Source organism: Pinus tabuliformis, chromosome J, assembly GCF_031772625.1.
Source record: "Pinus tabuliformis cultivar Carrire ecotype Pingquan chromosome J, CPIR1, whole genome shotgun sequence".
NCBI classification, from domain to species: domain Eukaryota; kingdom Viridiplantae; phylum Streptophyta; class Pinopsida; order Pinales; family Pinaceae; genus Pinus; species Pinus tabuliformis.
In genome coordinates this window covers 301,239,372-301,261,601 of record NC_142295.1, presented here as the reverse complement: position 1 = coordinate 301,261,601, position 22,230 = coordinate 301,239,372, and the positions used below count along the sequence as shown (strand labels likewise).

The following is a 22,230-nucleotide window of genomic DNA, read 5'->3' as shown; positions in this document are numbered from 1 at the left end:
AACATAGTCCCCCTGGGACAACTAACCAAGAAGTTTATAAGGGTTCTCCCCTTTTGGTCAGTCCAACCATCTGACATAACAGTGCATCCTGTTTGTGCCCAGGATTCCCTAAAATCCTCCAATCTTTGGGTGCAGTCACGCTTTTCATCTTGAAGAAGCCGGCCTCTGAAATCATGAAGAGAAGGGATTTTGTACCCCGAGCCAACACTGGCAATAGCATCAACAGTAGGTTGGAAAAATGGATTATTCCTTACAATGCTGAAAGGAATATCACTCCAGAGGAGAAATTTTGTCATCAACTTGTCAGCTTGTTCTTTTTCAGTTCTTTTCATCATTGAACCGATAGTTGGTTGTGCACCAGGTGTAGTTCGAGGAACAAAAAATGATGATGCAGCTACCGGATTGACTGACGCTGCAGTAGAACCAGTGCCACTTGGCCCACTTCCTTCAGCTGACCTTTTTAGTTGCCTTTTGAGTTCTTCTTTGGCCTCTTTAGAGTGCTCTAATTCTCCCAATGCTCTCATGGCTTTTCGGATAATTTCAGCATTTGTATTAGGACAGGGCACCACATCACGTCCAGGGATTTGTGCAAGGTGGAACTTCAACCTGTACACCCCCCCGAATATCTCCTTTCCACACAACTTGCAATACAAGTTTTGTCTATCATTCGGAGTTTTAGGGTCACCATATTCCCAGAAAGGATCCAATTTCCTTGGCATGTTTGTTTTTGAATTTTGAATTTGCAAACCTATGGAAAAAATTAAAAATAAGGATTAGGAAATAGGAATTTAGGATTACATAATACAAATTACAATTTAGCATTTGCAAAATTACAAGTTAATTATTTCCAAAATCCCAATTTCTAAACCCAAGTTACCCAACCAAATGCCAATGGCAAATGCAAAAAAACAATGAAAATTCAAAAAAAATAAACAATGTTTAAAGAAAATGAGAAAATAAAAATAAAAAATTGGTTCTCATAGTCATAACAAATAACCCATCCCAAATCAATGAAAAATTTCCAAAAATTCTTTAAAAACAATGAAAAACAAAGTTTTTATAGAAGCAAAACAAAAAAAAATTAATCTACATACCTGGTTTATGGACAAATTGGTGATCTTGGCTTGGATTCCTCCTAAAATCGCTTGGATTCGCTCCCAAATCCGACGGCAACCCTCTCCCTCACTTCTTCTCCTCCTCCTCCGCGCGGACTGCTCAATGAAATAAAATAAAAATCGATTTTCCATATAAAACGCCCGCTGCCCGCGCCTCTGGCGATTTTTACCGAAAAATCGCGATTTTTTCGAAAAAATCGCGATTTTTTTAAAAACTCGCGAAAAAATCGCCTATAAAAAAAAGTGCCGATTTTTATCGATAAAAATCGCGATAAAATCGGATTTGCAAAAAAATCGCGATTTTCCGATAAAATCACGATTTTATCGCGATTTTAACAACACTGGTTAAAACCCTCAGAGTGCAAGGAGGGAAACAGTCCACGGCCTGTCCCAACGTGGGTACTACAGGCAATTTATTAATCAAAGAATGAAAATTTACATAAGCTTCTCTCATGCACGGATTACCTGAACAATGACCCTCCATGCGCTTTAAATAGAACTCATGGACCAATCGGGTGTCAAGCCACGGATCAAGTGTCGGTAATACCGAGGTGAGAGTGAACCGTCGGATCACTACATATCGTGACCGTCGGATTGTAAGTTACAAAATGTACAACGGTAAAGAAACACACTTTACCTAACTCTAACCTAACTCTATACTAGACCAAGTTGAACTTAACTATATCCTATGTGTCGGAATATCCTAACAGCCTTTATAATATTAGTTGATACCTTAATCTACCAAAACCCTAATCTCTCAGTGAGTTCTATGGTTGAGATTAATCCTAGTCTAAGTCATTAATGTATGAAATACAGTTTATTCGACAATTAAATATAAAACTTTTCACTTTTTCCTAATTTGATTACAAAATAAAGTTACTTTTCAAAATATCTCAAACTACTTCCAGAAAATTCATACTTGACCTAAGCAGAAGTTCTTGTCCAAGCTATATTTCTCAATAGATCCAAGTTACTATTTATCACAAGTATGTCACTAATCCTACAAGGATAGGAGAAGTATTGTAAGCATCAGCTACAGTACCACATTAGTCCATAGAAACCCCAAAGAACACTTCTCTGATAGCAATACATTAGTCTCTATTATGCAATGGTTGCTTATGATTAAAAGGTAATATTAGAAGCATAGTGCTCAAAATATTGAAACAAACTAAAATATATAAGAAGAACTACAGTAGAAAAAATATGCACACAATAAACACAAGAGGAACCCTAGGGTGTGGGAAAACCTAGCAAGAAAATGAGAATTATGCTTCCTCTTTTCTTCTCAGATATATAATGCAAGATAAAAAGAATGTGACCTCACTATGGAGTTACAATAGACATTGTGGCATTTGAAATTTTGAATCACTGTCACGGGGATTTCTTCTAATTTCTTTCCCTAAATATCCCACTCCATTGATGTGCTCAACCATGGAACAATAAATCGTTACAATAGGAATGGAATCCCTTTTCTTTCCTTGCAGCTCAATTTTTAACATGTCCTACTAGCCATATCAGGGCTGCTTGGGAGCAGGAGGGGAAGCAGGAAGCAAGCGAGGAGTAATATTTTCAAAAGCTTAAGAGTCGAGAGCAAATTTTTATATAATATATATTTTGATGCATATATGTCAACAAAAGCTTGTAGAATGATGAATTAGATTTGGATTAAACCATATAACATCAATCATCTAGTAGTTATAATCTTCATCAACCACATGTCCACAAATTACATGTTACAACATATATCGAGTCTCATGATTCACCAATCTTAAAGTTTCAAGCTTTCAAAATTCAATATATAACATTTGTCATCACTAAAGTTGTACTTGTAACCATTACCATCACCAAACTATAACAAAGAATATCAAACATGAAATGAAATGTTTCAACTTTCACGAAGCATCATATTCATAATTCATTACCAATGAGTTATAATTGCCAACTTCAAACTTCAAACTTAAATTGTCATATATTGCTTACAAAAAATATCATAATAAGTATGAATGAGTGAACAGTTATAAAAACTACAAGAAACTAGAAAAGTCAAGTAAATCTATTATTCTACTAGTTCCTCTAGCTCTTGCCACGAGAAATTTTTAATTTCTTTTCTCGTGGTCTATTGGGAGTCTCCTCCCGCATAGTCAGACGACCATGTCCAAAACCAAATGGCACATTACTTCCACGTGAGGCTGCAAATGGAGGTGGCAGCAAAGATTGTGGAACTCGAGCACTACTACTAGATGATGGGGGCGGCATGGTTGTTGTTGTTGCTATTGCTGCTTAATCATCATCTTTCAAAAAATTTGCCTCCATTTCTTCTAAAGTATAGCTCCATCCTCCAAATTATCTTCCTCTGGGTTGTTGTCCCAAGTCATATATGATGTATCAGCACAAGCCCACTCACAATAATTTGTCAACAACCTCAAATTGAAGTGCACAAAAACCAAGCTTTCTGCCCTGTTTTCATTGAGGCAGTTTCTTCTCACATTATGGATGAAGCTATAGGTGCTCCAACACCCATCTGCAAAAGAAGTATTAACAACCTGTGAAAGCATTTTTATTGCCAATTTTGCCAAAGGTCCGTCGCAGCCATACATGTTCCACCTTGTGACAACATCCACTCTGTCCCTATCTTCAATTGCATGCGAACCAAACACTCCAGTTTGACTAAAGTATTTGCCTAATTCTTCACGCAATCTAGCACACTCCTCCTTGTCAAGGACCAACTTGCCTAATGTTACCATATACCCAACTTGTACCTCTCGATCTGTATGGGGTTTGGTCCTAACCAAGATGGAGAGTAGTATTTTGGCATAAGGATATATGCCAAGGCATGTAGTGGAACGTTAAGTTATCCCACTATGCACACACATATTTGTAAATATGATCATACAAGTTGGGATCTTTTGGTTGAACGGTATATTTTATTTGCCCCAACATGTTATCCATTTGCTCAAACACCTCCCCAAACATTGCGCATTTGTATCTGCAAAATGAATCATGTTATAAATGGGCTTGGTGTATTGCAAAACACCCCTCACACGTGCCCAAAAAAGACCATCAAGAGCGGTCTCCTCCACCTCTTTAAAAGCTTCCCTATTAGTTGCGGTTGAAGCCCTGTCCTTTAATACTTGCCAATGTGGAATTGATACCATGCTATCCAATCACTCTCTTACCTTCAAAAGGCACACAAGCCAATCACTCTATTACCTTCAAAAGGCACCTGAAGGTGATGTAATAACTAGCAAATCTAGTCTTCCCAAGCTTCAGTAGCTCCAACCTTGAGAGACTGCGGAAAAGCCCATAAGTATTGCTATGATTGGTAATAAATTTTATCATTATCTTGCCTCTCTTGTGCAATTCACCAATCCATCTGTATTGAGGTTCATTGATCTTAATAATGTCCTGCATCAAAAGGTTCATTGTGTGAACCAAACACCCAACCCAAAATATGTTGAGGTATTTATCCTCAATTATTGCTCCCACTGCCTTACAATTAGAAGCATTATCAGTGATGACATGGATGACATTGTATGGCCCAATACTTGTTTGAATTAATGGTTGTGCAATGTTGATGGTGGTCTTGAACTTTTCTGAGTAATCATGTGATGAAAGGAAGACTGCACTAGTAACGGACACACCAAGAACATTTATCAATGGCTTGAATTTTACATTTGTCCAGCAGATAAAATGGATAGCCCATAGTCATTCCAACCATTTGTGTATTTACCCAAAGCATTTTTGTTAATTTTTCTTAGGGCTATATTGTTTTTTACTTTAGATAATTGCATTTCTTCATTTACATATCAAATTCACCCCACAACATCATAACATTATTTAGTTTTACAACATTATTCAACAACATATGCAATTATATAGGATGTAGCGGAACATAAAGCAACAATAGAAGAAAAACATTCACACATAGAGACACTAGGATTGGTCGGAGACCAGGGAAAAACCCCACAAGGGGGAAAACCCTTTCAAATTCTTCTTATTAGATTGTCATAAAATGTTCAACAAAGAGTACAATTATCCATGTCTTCAACCACAAAACTATCCAGCAAAATCAACTAAACAACATCCAAGAGATGAACCCAACAATGCTAATAATCAAAACCTTGATTCAGGAGCCTCTAGTCAACTATCTTTGTTTGCAGTCAACTGCCAAATTATGTGATCAACTGAAAAATTAAACCCTAGTTTCAAACCGCACGTAGAGAATGTACGTGCATGTGACTAAAACCCTCCTACCGCACTCATGAGCCTGCGTGCCTGCAGTTGCAACCAAAAAATGCTTGTGTCATCCCTGCGGTTGGAAACCAAAACCCTAGATCTCACGTGCGAGCTTCAGACCCTGTAATTTCGAACCTATATGAACCAATCTCCACAAACAACCTCAGACCTGTGCAAGCCAAACCAAAGAAAGAAGAATGATCATGATGATGTCCAAATGAGGGTCACTTGACTTGTATTTATAGCCATCCGAGGGTGTCCAATTTCTCTTTTGGGCCGACCTGTCCTTTTGTGCACATGTGGGCTTCAATTCAAAAATACACTTTCCCTTGTCCAAATCAAGTGCTTCAAAAGTCAAAATTGGTCCTCTCGAAAAGAGGAATCTAGTCCCATGATTGGAATTTGTCACTGAGTTGCCAAATTAACACTCCCTCTCAGCTAGGGAGAAATTCCAACTGCATCATGTAATCATTGCAAGTATCCTGTCATCAAATCATATCCTATCTCAAGTATCTCATCATCAAATGTCGACACTGCTCTCTTGACTTATCCCTGCTTATCTCTTGTTTGCCTTTGCTCATATGTTGAACATTCTCGAATCTAGAAGAAGAATTTGACATCGGAGGGGAGTCCAAGCTACCACCCTCTATTCATCGGGGAGCCACTGCTACCACCCGGAATCATCTGCCAGCGGGGAGCTCAATGCTACAACCCAGGAAACATCAAAGAGCTTAACATTAGGGAGCACATCTCAACCTGAAACCACATCGAGGAGCTCAGTCTCAACCCAAAATCCAATGACAATGAGGAAGGTCCTATGGGACACTCTCACCTCATGTCATCTCATAGGGGAGCAAACATCTTCCACCCTATGTCAAGCAATAAGAGTCATCATATAGGGGAGCAAACATATTCCACCCTATGTCGATCAATAATATCTCATCCATCTTATTGCCCATTGATCTTCCCAACAATGACCCTCAAGAGTCATGTGGTAGAACACCTGCATCATAATCAACTTGGGTCACACACCTCCAAGCTCTCTCAACCCGTTGGCCAGACAGGGAGCGATAATCCCAACAAGCCTAGCTTGTGGTTATGATGCCAACTGGGGTATACTCTGCATAGACCAAGATAGGGGAGCAACATCTTCCACCCTATGGGTAACAGATAGGGGTGATACCCTATTGTCTAGAGATCCCTCAACCCCGAGAGCCCTACATCTCAATTCCTCAACCTGTGAGCTCAGACAGGGGGAAGAGTTTGTTGAAAAGTGTAACTAGGTTCGGTCTTCATAATGACGTGTAATTGTGATTTTATGTAATTGAAGAAAAGAAGAAAAATTAAAGTATTATTGTAATGCTTGTCTCATGCGTTTCATGAGCAAGGAATTTTATTTTTGGTAATGGCTCCCATTGTGAGCCTTTAGGTTTTGTCATCTAGTAATAAAAGTCAAATTGAGTCAATGTCATGTATGAAGGACCCTTCTTGCCCACGGGGCTTTGGATTGATGGCGAATGGATGCACTGTTAAGGCATTCCTTGCGATAAATCACTGGTTCAAATCCCCCGTGGGTGCTTACTTACCAAAAAATACAATAAAATAAGAACAAAAAAAAGGACCCTTCTTGGGCATGTTACATTTTGTATGAGTCATTAAATTAAGTATGAAAGCCCTCCAAGACAAGCACAAGACCTCTCCTTCAAGTCGGCTTCAAGAAAAATAATAACATCTTCACCAAAGAGTCATGTCGGCTCACCCTCTTCAAGTCGGCTTATTACAGGCTCCAACGACTATAAATAGGGCAGCTCGGATTTCATTTGAAGGCAGAAGTTCAGAGAATGATTTTCGCTCAAGGTCTACAATAAAAAAAGAAGTGCGAGAAACCCAAGAAGGAAGCCTCCTCACTAACGAAGAAGAAGGGAAGATTCCGAACTATTCCAGATTTGTTTTAGGGTTGTCTCTTGTCACTTGTGCGAGGAAGGAAGGCAGGATTTGTTGCAAAAGATGTCGAGAAGCCGAATTAAGGGAAGATTCATTGGATACATCAAGCCGAAGTATGTAAGGAAGTCTCCCCTCCAAGCAAAGTGATAACAAGGTACATCATACATTTCACATGTTGCAATTAGGGCTACTGAAGGTAGCAGGTCTAATCTAAGAAGCTGAGGTATGAAAGATAGCAAAGAAGGAAGGAGAAGCAAGTAGTTTGACCATTGAAGAAAGGAATTAAACTAAGAGGTCTTGTGGCTTTGTCTTGGAGTGGTAAATAGATCAAGGGTCTTGGTCTTAGTATTAGTCAATTGAAGTATCTATAAGAAGAAGAATTTGTTTGGGTTTTCCTCTAAAGTGGGAGTGGTTTTGGCCTTCACTGATAGCCTATATTTTGTGTCTCTTGTCTCATTATTGTTTATGTTTTGATAATTGTTTGATCAAGAACACTATAATAATCTAACTAAAGATAAGATCGTAATCTAATGAAGTAAAAAAAATTCACAAGCAATTATCTAAAGTAGAGAAATCACCAAATATCGATGCTTTAGATTTCTCAACATGGTATCGGAGCTAAGGTGACTAAATCAAGGAAGGATATCTTATCAAGGGGCACTCAAGGATCAAATCTCGAGGAAGGCATCAGAATCAAGATCATCTTGAAGTCAAGATCTACAAAGGAAGCATCATAACCCTAGATCAAAGAAGTATTGGAAACGTCATCAAGACAAGAAAGCCAAAACCCTACATCTACTCAACTTGAAAAGATCTACGAATCAAGTTGAAGTGTCTTGAAGATTATTCATCTAAAGGAAGCTAGATCAAAAGGCGTTGTCATCAAGATTTTGAGGCGATCTCTCTCTTGTTGAAGTAAGGTCCTTACGATTGAAGACATCATCAAGAAGTCATCATTGATCTTCATCAACAAGACTTCACCATCAAAAGGGATCTCCCTCTCTATGAGATCAAGGATCATTATTGAAGAAAACTATCTTTATCAAGGAGAATTTTTATATTCTCTAAACAACAAAATAACAAATGGTTTAGTAAATGGGGTATTTGCTTGATCACGTGTCCCATAAACAGCAAAGAGATAAAAGCTTTTGTTATGGGTAAGTTCTACAAGCGTACTTGGGATAAGGAGCTAGGAAGAAAGAAAAAGATATTGAAGTGTTTAATCCCACTCATAGTCATCAACCAAAAACATACATAGAGGCCAATAACTCTTGGAGAGCCAAAATTTTTATTGCTCAGTTAAGGACTAATTCTCATCAACTTTGTTGTGAAACAAGGCGCTGGAAAAGGCAAAAAGAAGTGTGGGAGGAAAGAGTATGCATTTTTTGTTCTTCTGGAAAAGTGGAAACAAAAAAGCATTTCATTTTAAAATGTGAGGCCTTCAAAGAGAGCAGGGAAAGTTATGCAGATATGTTGACAACTAGCTCTTGGGATAATCTATTTAGCGAGGGGTTTGTCAAGAATCTGGGAGCATTTATTGTGAAGCTTCACAGAAAAAGGGTCGAATACATCAAGCAGATGAAGAAGCAATCTGTCCCATAGGCTATATTTAGCCTCGTGGACATTAAAACAATTTATTTCTTTCTTTCTTTCTTATTCTTTCTTCTATATCATCATCAACATCAAGTAAGCAACGAGGAGAAGGAGCATCCTATCAAGTAAGTACATTTATGTCCACATTTGAATCTATCAAAATGTCTTTTTGCAAGGAAAGCAACAAATTGGTTGGGGCTTCAAACTATCTTGCATGGAAGAAAAGGACAGATCTGAATCTCATTGAAAATGATGTTATGAAACATGTCAAAGGATCTATCACTAAACCAAGAAAGGAAGATGCTCAAGCTCTTGCAAAGTATATGAAAGGGGAAGTTAGGGCTCAAAAGATTCTCATAGAATCCATCAAGGATCCCCTCATCCCATATATATTAAAACTCGAAACTTCAAAGGAAATCTATGATAAATTGGTAGATTTGTATTATGTGAGCACTGCTAGAGAAGTCATCTAATTAAGGCAAGAACTCTACAAGTTGAAGATGTCAAGGGAAGATGGAATAGCCTCATACTTTATGAGGATATCTGAGATCAGGGATCAACTACAAGATATGGGAGAAGTCATGTCTGACAGAAAAATGACTACAGTTGTATTAAATGCACTACCGAAGGAGTGGGGCAACTTTACTTCAAGTATTTATGGGAACAAAGAAGCTACTCCACTCTAGGATCTATGGTCATTGTGCAAGAGTGAAGAATCTAGACTAAAGGCCAAATCTGATGTGGGAGCAAGTGACCAAAATCAATCTTATGCTACAATGACAAGAAGAAAAGGAAAATTTGGGAAGTCTGATTCTTAGAAAAAGAAAAGGGACATGGCTAAGATCCAATGCTATGGATGTCAAGAATATGGACACTACAAAAGGGATTGTCCTAAGACCAAGAAGGACAATAACAAAAGAGGAAGAGAAGAAGCCCATATTACCAAAGAAGTAGAGGAAGTTGAAAAGAAGAAGTCCAAGAAAGAGGAAGTAAGAAATCTCTATTATTGAGATAGTCTTCCTCACATAAGTTATTTTCAAGTTCCTAAGTCTTCTGTTGTAAGATATGGCTATCATGACTCACTAAGTAAAATAATGGGATGCATCAAAGCATCATAGAAGCATTGAAAGAAAGAGCTTGGGACATCATCATAGAGAAGCATGATAGATGGTTAGAATCTATGGAATTCAAGGGTATAGCTCTTCAGAATCTCATTGGAAACATAAGTGGCAAGGTCATCTAGTACAAAGTTCATCATACATTTGTCAAAAGGAAACATCTGTTGATGGGGATACTTTAGATCCTGAATATTCTCTGACGGAATCTTCATTGAAAGGTCCGCCAATCATGAGGGGAAGCAAGTGTTTCATCAAGAATTCCAAACTTGTGGAATTCATGGGATGATGGTATGATGAGATAAAAGAGGCAGAGCAATGGATTGAAGCTTGATTGAAGCTTTTTCAATCAAGAGTTGCTACAGGAAGTCTGGATGACCCAAAGGGAAATGAGGTATGTATTTCTATTCAATATTGAAGATTCATGTCATATGATTGCAGGTAACATGGATCAACGCTCTATCTTGAGAGCATGATCAAAAATTAAAAGGATCTCCTCCCTCGAAGGGATGCAGGAATGCATGGATCACACATTCACTAGATGAATCAACATAATATGTCCTCGTATGAAGTATGAGGTGGTTGACATTAATTGGAGGAACTCTGATTAAAAATCCTGGGAATGAAATGTGTGAACAAAGGAAGGAAGAGATCGTGGGATATGCAACCATGGAAAAAGGCGATCAACATCCAAAGACCAAGAATATTTGACTAGGATATCTCCATGAAAGATCTGAAGATTCTAATGGAGTTTGGAAAAATAAAGAGACCCTTGACAAACTCCATTAGAATCTTCATATCTTTCATGGAAATATCCTAGTCAAATATTCTTGGTCTTTGGATGTTGATTGCTTTTTTCCATATATATATATATATATATATATCTTTGGGAAATGTGTCGATATGTATGTAGGATGCTGATGCAAACTAGAAGACGTCATGATGAAAGACCATCACAAAGGTAATTTTGATTTAAATGTTCATTTCTTATTTTTGAACAAATCTCTAGATGGGCCTATGCAGGGCTGCTGAGGGAAGATCTATGGATATATTCCACCATCGATTCCCATGTAGTAGGATGAAAGGTCCTTATGGAAACATGGCATGAAGAAGGAAGCATGGCATGAAGGTAGGCCAAATATGAACAAATGGATCACTTTCTGATGATGACATGACTAACTCATGAATGAAAGTGATGGATGGTTTGTGCCCTATGAAGAAGCCCCAAACATGAAGACTCCTAGATAACAAAAAGAAGTTCATGACATCATGAAGAGGAGTTCTTCAAGCAGCTGGTTGTCCCATCATCTCCACCTGACAAGCTATTGTAGGTCCCTAATTATAAGGGAGCCTAAAAACAAGTTTCTTACTCGTTGGAAACTTAAAAGCAAAATTCCTAAGCCAAGAGGGAGCTTAGGTGCATTCCTTCCGTAGGAATGAGTACATTCTTTTATTGAAATAGATATGTCCTCCCTAATTAAGAGGGAGAGATAGACACATCATTCTTGTCTTCACTTGGGAAGACAGAATGGAGGATTGGGTAAACATATGGCATTCGATTCTCTTTGAGGATGTGTTAAGGCATCCGAGATAAGAGTAGTAGTAGAGGACCGATATTCTTTGGGTCTGGGAATCTAAGATAAGAATAGTCTTGGTGGAACACAGCCTGAGAAACTGGGTGGGGTATGTTCCGAGAGAGACAAAGATGAGGGTGTCTATACATCATTGGTCTCGCCAGCATTGTGCTCAGATCTCATGGAGAGATAGAGTTGTTAGTCAAGGCTTTGCTATGTGACAAGGCTGGTTGATATTATGCTAAACAAATGGGTTACCAATCCGACTCTTCTTATGAGAAATTCTTCAGATTGAGAATGACCAAGTACCATTATGGATACCTCGCTAGTTAAGAGTGAGTGTTGAAAAGTGTAACTAGGTTCGGTCTTCATAATGACATGTGTAATTGTGATTTTATGTAATTGATGAAAAAAAGAAAAATAAAATTATTATTGTAATGCTTGTCTCATGGGTTTCATGAGCAAGGAATTTTATTTTTAATAATGACTCCCATTGTGAGCCTTTAGGTTGTGTCATCTAGCCATAAAAGTCAAATTGATTCAATGTCTTGTATGAAGGACCCTTCTTGGGCATGTTACATTTTGTATGAGTCATTAAATTAAATATGAAAGCCCTCCAAGACAAGCACGAGACCTCTCCTTCAAGTTGGCTTCAAGAAAAATAATAATATCTTCAACAAAGAGTCATGTCAGTTCACCCTCTTCAAGTCGGCTTATTACAAGCTCCAACAACTATAAATAGGGCAGTTTGGATTTCATTTGAAGGCAAAATTTCAGAGAAGGATTTTCGGTCAAGGTCTACAATAAAAAAAGAAGTGCAATAAGCCCAAGAAGGAAGCCTCCTCACTAGCGAAGAAGAAGGGAAGATATCCAAACTATTCCAGATCTGTTTTAGGGTTCTCTTGTCACTTGTGTGAGGAAGGAAGGCAAGATTTGTTGCAGAAGAAGCCGAGAAGAGCTCTAGAAGGGTTGAGGCTGCTAGGGTCACTTGGGAAGTCGAATTAAGGGAGGATTCATTGAACACATCAATCTGAAGTATGTAAGGAAGTCTCCCCTCCAAGCAAAGTAATAACAAGGTACATCATAATTTCACGTGTTGCAATTAGGGCTACTAAAGGTAGCGGGTCTAATCTAAGGAGTTGAGGTCTGAAAAATAGCAGAGAAGGAAGGAGAAGCAAGTAGTTTGACCATTGAAGAAAGGAGTTAAACTAAGAGGTCTTGTGGCTTGGTCTTGGAGTGACAAGTAGGTCAAGGGTCTTGGTATTTTTCAATTGAAGTATCTATAAGAAGAAGAATCTGTTCGGGTTTTCCTCTCAAGTGGGAGAGGTTTTGGCCCTGGCTAATATCCTATATTCTGTGTCTCTTGTCTCGTTATCGTTTATGCTTTGATAACTGTTTGATCGTAATCTAATGAATTAAAGAGCATTCACAAACAGTGATCTAAAGTAGAGAAATCACCAAATCTCAACGCCCTAGATTTGTCAACAGAGTTGGCTCAGTGTCCTCAATCAGTCCTGCTCTCTGTAGATCATAAACACATCAACGTGCTCACATCCAGCACTAACGAGTTGCCTCAAACATCACCAAGGGCAGCATTCCTCTATTTCCATGTTCATGCAAGTCATCAAAATCAAATATTATGTTAAGAGCAAATATATATCACAAAGGATACCTTATTCATCTTCCCTTTTACAGAGGCAGCAACCACAAGCCAAAGCTTGTCTCATACAGCAGCATTGTCTCAATATATGAAGATATCTCTGCCCCCCTATGTATGGGATTCTCTGCCAATCAGATCCCACTCATTATTATTGCAATGTATCATTGTTACATCTGGAACCTATTCAAAATAGCTCTCTAAAGAGTTTCTTCAACTTGCCTCACAGCTAGGCATGCTAGCAACATCCTACTCAACCTCGATCATGCTTAAATTTAAGGACTTCACATCCAAAATATCATGGCAAATCTCATACTAAAGTAGACCCAAATGTGCCCATCTCATCAATAACGATCCCAAACAGCATCAGTACATCCATGCAGTCATATATCATAAGAAGAATATCTTAGACCAAAAAATTGGTCGCCCCATGCAAATATCTCGAAGAGTGCTTGGCGGAAACCCAATGTGTATGAAGCGGCTCAATCATGAATTGACTTAAGTTGTTCTTTGCAAAACAAATATCTAGACAGAACATCAATGCTTCAATCAATTGTTGGTTGCCAAGTCAAGTTCAGTAATAAATCTGCATAACTTAATTCCATCGAGGTGTCCAAGGATTTGCATTCCCACTTTCCAAAATTTCTTTAATAGCTTCACGATATATTTCCCTTTTCCAACTTCATCATGCCAAGTTCTTCATTTCAAACTTCAGAGGCCAACTCCCTCTTCCTTTGATCATCAGAGGCTCGTTACCTATCAAGAATAGATCGTCAACATATAAAACCAAAATCAAAGGCATACCTTGGACCACTTTGAAGTAGAGGTTTGGATCGGCACATCTTTCAAGCTTTACTAGGTAACTGTCAATGCGGACATACCAGGCTCAGGGAGCTTGCTTCATACAATGCTTTTTGCAAACATAATACTTGACCAAACCAATATGCTCAGCCTCAAACAAATCAATATTATGCAATCAAATCAACCAAGTCTACTTGTCAAACCAAAACAAATATCAAAGCCATGAAAGTTCTTGCCAGTATCATTGTTAAACCTTTTAATCCAAGTCCCCAAGTAGAGCTCACATCCAAGTACCAGGTTACAACCTTATCTATTTGACCTGTCAACAATTGTTATTTATAATATCAAGCCAGACTTCATCAAGTCATCCTTATGATCATCATTTATGTCCCTAGATGTGAATGCATACACCAAGAATAAGTCATATAAGTTCTATCCATTCATAGTGAGATCACTACATATTGAATCATAATTGTTTACTCTTCAACCAATAATGCCAATACAAAATCAATTATGTCTACATAGCATTGTTATTTCACATCAAGGAAAATTACCATTATCAAGAACCAAATTTGATCAAAACCCTAATTCATTATCACTGTGACTTCAATCAATCCATAAGACAAAACATATTTATGAATTGTTAAGCATCATGTCAAAATTCCAATACTGCTCATCTATATTAAACCAATAAGCCAAATCTTGTCAAACCCTTGCAATTGTTATCAAATACTGACATATACTAACTTCAATGATCGAATCAAAATAACATACTGAAATGCAAATTCCAGTCCCCTGCAAACAAGTTTAGTCAACACATTCACATTCTTTATAGTAAGTCAAACATTCAAACTTCCCTGCTCATAGGACTTTCTATTGTTTGCTCCATATCTATAGGATTGTCATACTCCTGGTGCACTCCTGATTTCATGCATAAGGCTTTAGTTTTTGTGTCCTACAGGCACAATCGCACCCATAGGCCTTCTTCCATGTAGTTGGGAGGCTTACAACCACATCCTTAAGTCTTCTTTCATGCAGTTGGGGCTTAGACTAGGAGAACCCTTCTCTGCTAAAATCAGAACTTGCCAAAACCTTTTTCCACAACATCAGATGTTTATTCATGTCTAGAATCCTTCCTCCAATAGTCAAGTGTCTTATTTTCAAATAATAATAGGTGTTAAAATCTCATGAAAAGTTTCTCCCTCTAAATGGGAAGCCACTTCAGTCATCATCATTCAAAACATCAACCTGTCTATCATAATACTATCATGCATCGGCAGTATTGTTAGATCATGAAGTCAAACTATATCGGATTATTATCATAGTCATAACATATTAGCAATAGCTACATGTGAACATGACATCAAACTTTCATCAAAGGTTAGTCTCATATAATTAGGGCAACTGACAAGTGTTCCATCGTAATCACATTATTCAACCATCAAGTCGAGACATCCAATTTTACAATATTGACAAAATTACTAAGCTTATCAAAACCTAATCAATGTCAACAAGAAGATCCTGAATATCAATTTTATTGTTACACTTTTATCATTAGGGTTATCATGCTTATCACAAGCATTATCAATAGTATCAAGTTACCATATATCAAAAGTCAATGTTTCTAGGTAGCTTTACTATGACTTAATAGAATGTAAGATACTTGTCCAATACCAAGTGCACCATCTCATCATATGTACCATGAATCAAACTTACTTTCATATGCATATATGAGTCATTCATGAAGGTGATATTCCCATCATACCTTAGGGCTTACCTTGCCATCCAATATCGTAGTTGAAACAATATACTATACATACCTTATAACATTCAGATACTTTTGCATTTTATATCACTTACTTGTCACGGGCAACTGTAGCTCTTCTCTTCCTGCACTAGCTATCTTTTCCTGCACCTTAGATGATCCTTAAGAAGGATCCACTTATCACATCTCATCAGGAGGTTAGAAGTATCCAAATACTCAAATGTACAGGAATGAAGTATAATCAATGATCAAATCAATAAATTTAAACAAAAGTAAAGATATAAAGAATTAACATAAATCAAAAAAGTACTTATCTTCAATGAGAAGTGATCATCTCCCTCTTGAACCAACCTTCAAGCGTCATCATCGTCCATTGTCCATATAACATTGTTGCCTTCATTATATTTCAACCAACTTCATTAGCAACCAGACCTAATTGAGACTATCCCATCTAGTGCTACATCAAACTTGTCACAAGTGATAGAACATCTTCACATTGATCATGCTAGGGTTTCTAGATTGCATATCTCAAATCTTTTTCATAATCCAAGGTTTGTTCCAAACACTAACCATATAATATCCATCAAACCATAATAACTAGATTGCCTAGGATTTCCTTCAAACCCTAGTATTCTTTTAGGTCTCCTCTGTCCTCTCTTGCTTCCATGAAAGGTGTCTTCTCAGGGGTGATCTCAATGACTTTTCTTCAGCCCAGGTCTAATACAATGTTAATTTTTATTAGGCCTATATTGTTCTTGGCTTTAGATAATTGCATTTCTTCATTTACATATTAAATTCACCCCGAGGTAGGAGAACATGGCTAGCAACTGCGTGTCTGCAGCACCATGATGCAGCTGGCTGTACAATACAAGTACATGTTCCTCTACACAAGGTAGACTCACCTCATACCTTCCATATTGTCACCGTAACTAGGTTTTTACCGTTTCACTGTGCCCGTTTTTTACCTGCTCCGCGGTTGACGCATAGACCTTTGGCTACCATCGCCCATTCTCCTAGCTGCACTCTCCCTTGACGGTTACCACAGGCAGCTGGCGTTTCGAGTTAACTGACAGCGATGGACCTCGATCTGGTGGATTACTCGATAGAACCGTTGGTGGAGGGTTCTATCTGGACGACCCCGCATTCTGTTAAGCTAGGTCCACATTCGTATAGCAGCGAGCTGAACGAGACCATTTCCGGTCTCCCCTCTCTCACAGGCCCATCTGATCACCCGGTGATACTGTCGGACAACCCTCCAACCTGGTCGTCCCTCTCCACTCCTATGTCGTCTCCATCATCTCTAGGGTTTGCAACGGGTTGTCTTAACCCTAACCCTCTGATTCCTAGCCCTGGTCATACCTCCCATCCCCCTCAGTCCGGTTATCCCCCCGCTCCACCCATTCCATCTTCCTCAGCGGTCCCCCTGATTATGCCACGCACATCTTTTCCCCCATCTGGCAGTTTCACTAATATTCCCCCTTTATCGAACGCCCTCCCTGTCGACCCATCCCTTCCCCCGTGAACCCACTTGAATCTGAATACAACTCTGACCGTCGGGAAAACTCTACCGCTGAAGCGAGGCCCCGTAAGAAGACCAGATGCTTTAGGACTAAAGTTGTTGATACCTTTCTCAAGCTCGAAGAGGATATCCAATTAGGCGATACAATGGAAATTGCAGATAGGGTTTTAGTCAGAAGAATTAGGGGATGGAACTACATAGTGGCTCGCTTAAAAACATGGATCTCAGAGGTCTGGGGACATCATTTAGCCAACCTGCCCACAGTACAGACCTTTGTGAAGGGGTGGTTTGCCTTATGTTTCTCCAGGCCAAATCACACGAATTGGGTCCTATCATCATACTAGCACTTCGAGCATGCCCTTGTCCTCCTGAAGCGATGGTCACCGCTTTTCGACCCGGATTCAGAGCAGATAGGCGTTGGCCCGATCTGGATCAGATTACCAGGGCTCCCGTTACACTTCTGGTCCGAAGACATTTTCCGCCGCATCGGGAACTCACTTGGCACATACATGGAATTTGATAAATCCTATTTATCCACTAGCAAGATGGCTTTCGCTAGGATTCTGGTGCATATGGACACCAGGGGAGGTTTACAGGAATATATTACCATTCAATGGAGAACATACACTCAAAAGCAGCCACTAGACTATGAAGGTATACCCTACAGATGTCGTAGGTGCCACAAGGTCGGACACGTATACAAGGATTGCCCCCTGATCAACAAGAGGGGCCATCAATCAGCGGAAAAAGACCAGGATGCTCGCACTCTTCAGGATCAACCTCAACCAGCTATGGAAGTGGAAGAACAGCCACAACAAATCCCAGCAGATGCAGACAAGGCACACGAGAAAGAAGCAAGGAAGAAGCGTGGGAAAGCTCCACTCTGGCCTCCCTCCCCACCTCTAACAAGAGCTCGGGCGACTATAGGGGATGCTTATTCCACGGGTACGACTAATTCTCCACTCTCTTTTGCATATTCTGCTTTTGTTTCTCCTATATTGCCTACTTTTCCACTGCAAGACTGGATTACAAACACTTCGGCTGCTCCCCTCAATATCACTCATCTGTTGTCTCATCCTCCCTAGCTCTTCCATCAGCCCCCTATCATTCAACATTGCCCCATAGCGCCCCCCCCCTCCCGCTTACTCTTTCCCCCAACCTTCCTCTCTGAAACTCCCTCTGCCACATCACCCGTCCACCCCTTCCCTTCGGAATCTCGTTACCCCCTTCGCTCAAGAATGCGCTCACAGGGCCTCGATATCATAGGGTTCGGGATAGACTCTACCCCCTCTCTTCCTAAATCCTGGGGGCGTCCTTCCCATCTATCCAAAGCCAAGCATCAGGCAGGGGAGGAAATTGCATCTGGCAAACAGAAAACCATTGACTGGGCCCTTAGAGCAGAGCAAACCCCTAACATCCCCCCTCCATGAAGCTGCTCTCCTTCAACTGCCACGGGATGGCTAGCCCGGATAAAAAACTAGCCCTAAAGCATCTATTTGCTACAGAGTTTGTAGACATTATTTTCCTTCAAGAAACCCTTGGCCCTGCGAGCACCATCACCCCCTTACTTGAATCTTGGCTACCAGGCTGGTCTTTCCACTCCCTAGATGCCATGGGTAGATCTGGAGGGTTAACCTTGGGCATATGCAATCGTACCATCAAGACTCTGAGAGTTTGGGGAGGACGGGGGTATTTGGGAGCAGACATCTACTCTCCTACTCTTGAAGCAGACTTCAAGATCATTAATGTATATGGTCCCTGTCAGGACAGAGCCGATTTTTGGAGAAAATTGCTTAATTCAACCCTCCTCCAGCAAGATAACATCATCATGGGGGGACCTGAATTTCTCCTTGGGGTATGCGGAATCTTGGGGCAATCAAGCACAGGTGGATGCGTTGTCTGTATTCTTTGAAAATCTCCTGGAGGACCACAACTTAATTGATATCCCCTCAGCGAAATTGCAGCCCACCTGGAGGAACAATAGAGCAGGGGACGCAAGCCTGGCCAGACGGCTTGATAGATTCCTCATGAAAGAATTTTTGGTCAACAGGGGATCTCGTATCAGACAATGGGTTGGCTCTGGAGGCCTATCTGATCATAGACCCATCTACCTAGAGCTGCAGGATGAAATTGACAAACCAAAGGCCCCGTTCAAATTTAATTCCACATGGCTACGAGATGTGGACTACATAAAAATGGTGACTGAATTTTGGAAGGCTAACCCTCCCGGCTCAGCAGGGAACCTCATGCACGATTCCGCGCACAATGTGAAGGAGTTGAAGTCCCTCTCTAAGATCTGGGCTAAGAGGAAAAGGGAAGTGGAAGAGCATTTCCTCATAACAGCAGAGGAAGAAATCCACTCTTTTAAGGAGGACACGGGAGGATTCATAGCATCTTAGGAGCAAAAGGATAAATACACTGCAACTTTGCAGAAGAGGACTCAAATCTTAAAAGATAGAGAAGAGAGCTGGAGACTCTGTAGCCAGGCCATCTGGCTGAAGGAGGGGGACGACAACACTAAATTCTATCATAAACATGCCAACGGGAGGAAGGCGATTAACACAATATGGGAGCTTAAAGATACACATGGACAATCAGTTCAATCTTTCCGAGAGCTGGCAGCACTGGCGTGTTCACATTTCAAAGACATCTACAAGGCTCCTCCTAATGCTACCCTGGCCGAAGTGATGCGAATTGCACAGCTCTTTCCCGGTTATGTAGACCAGGAGGCAGAACAGGAACTCACACGAGAAGTTTCTCTAGAAGAGCTAGAAGCTACTTTGAAATGGCTCAAGAAGGACAAAAGTCTGGGGCCGGATGGATGGACAGTGGAATTTTACATTGCCTTCTTCGAAGTCATAGGGACAAACCTCCTGCGAATCATAGAGGAGAGCAGAAGGAGTGGAAGGATATCGAACGGCCTTAAATCCACTTTCATTGCACTTATACCCAAAGTTGACAAGCCCTCCTCCTTTGATGACTTCAGGCCTATATCCTTATGCAACTGCATATATAAAATTATAGCCAAGATTATTGCCAATCGGATAAAGCCTATCCTGTCCCTTCACATATCCCATGAACAATTTGTCTTTTTACATAACAGACAGATACATGAGGCGATTGGTACTGCACAAGAACTCCTTCACTCCGTATAGCTCAGGAAACTAAAAGGAAAGATTCTAAAGATAGAACCATCTAAATCTTTTGATAGAGTCAACTAGCTATACCTCCGGATCCTATTAACTCAATTGGGTTTTCCTTTTACCTTCATTAAGTGGATCATGAGTTGTATTACCAATGTCCCTTACAGTGTCCTCATTAATGAATTGGCATCCCCTTTTTTCATGCTGAACGGGGCCTCAGGCAGGGATGCCCCCTATCCCCCCTTTTGTTCCTTCTTATCATGGAGGGTCTAAGCAAAATTATAGGAGAAGACCACAGACAGGGGCGAATCAGGGGTATCAAAATCACTGACACAGCTATATTGACTCATTTGCTCTTTGTTGATGATGTCCTCATATTCCTCAATGGGGGCATTGGCGACCTCACTACTCTTCACCAAGCTATTGGTACCTTTCTAAAAGCCACGGGTATGGTGCTGAACGAATCTAAATCCACTTTAACAGCTTCCGGGTGCACCCAAAACGAATTACAATTCGCCCTAAGGAGATTCCCCTTTACTACCCAACCTATAGAGGAAGGTTTGAGGTACCTTGGCTATCGCCTGAAGCCGTATGGTTACAAAATAGCTGACTGGCTCTGGCTAATTACTAAGGTAGAAAAGCATTTGAACATATGGTACCATAAATATCTGTCAAGGGCAAGCAAGTTGATTTTGATCAAAGCAGTATTAGAAGCAACGCCTGTATATTGGATGACCTTGGCCTGGATTCCCAGGGGCATACTGGATAGGCTGCAAAACATTTGTTGTCGTTTTCTATGGAAGGGGAAACAGACAGGGAGAATTTTTGCTTAGACAAGATGGGAATCTCTAGCACTGCCTAAACGATGGGGAGGATGGGGGATTAAGAGATTGGATACTTTTTCCAAAGCACTTACAGCAAATTTGGGTTGGTAGCTACTCAATAATCACATTCTATGGACAAAGGTTGTTGATTCTAAATATATTACCCCTTCAAACCCACTTGATTGGATTAGACATGCCCACCGACCCAGTGGGAACATATCTAACATCTGGAAGGCAGTAACAAAAGCTATGGACCTGATAAGAAATGGACTGACTTGGAGAATCCGATCTGGCTCCCTGGTGCGCATAGGAGAAGACCCCTGGGTTGGCTGTGGCAATGCACACAGACTTCCTGAGGAGCTGAAAACACACCTTGCTGATCAAGGTATAACACACATATGTCACATAGCTGATAATGGACGATCCTCTCTGACACAGCAGGCTTGGAAAACAAGATTTGTTTTAAACATTCCCCCGCCCTGGCAACAAGACTGGAGAGACTACATTACTGCTTTAACAGAGGCCCATATCAGGATCACAGAAGGAGACGATGAGCTCATTTGGGCCCTTGCCAAACATGGCTCTTATGTCCCCAAGATAGGATATCTGGCTCTGATGGATCCCTACAAACCGCCAGCCTCTGAGCCTTGGTGGAACCTCATATGGAAGTTAAAAGCGACCCCAAGAATGAGGCTGCTTCTGTGGTCTATACTGAACAACAAAGTCCCAACAGGAGCAAACCTGATGAAACGATCCTTCTCAGGGCCTTTTTGGTGCTACCTGTGCAAGAATAGCAATGAAGATACAAAACACCTCTTTCTGGACTGCCCTATATCACAAGAGCTATGGAATTGTTTTCTCTCAACGCTCTCCATCCACAGTCGGTGGCACAACAACAACATAAAGGATGCATGGAATAATTGGTGGAAAGACACCACAAGCAA

At 40.2% G+C, this 22,230-nt stretch overlaps 1 protein-coding gene across 1 annotated transcript in view; it reads right to left on the bottom strand.

Annotated features, from left to right (window-relative positions):
* The window catches only part of LOC149226946 (uncharacterized), an 85,895-nt gene that overhangs the window by 44,078 nt on the left and 19,587 nt on the right, over positions 1 to 22,230 (bottom strand). The gene's annotated exons all lie outside the window — the stretch shown is intronic.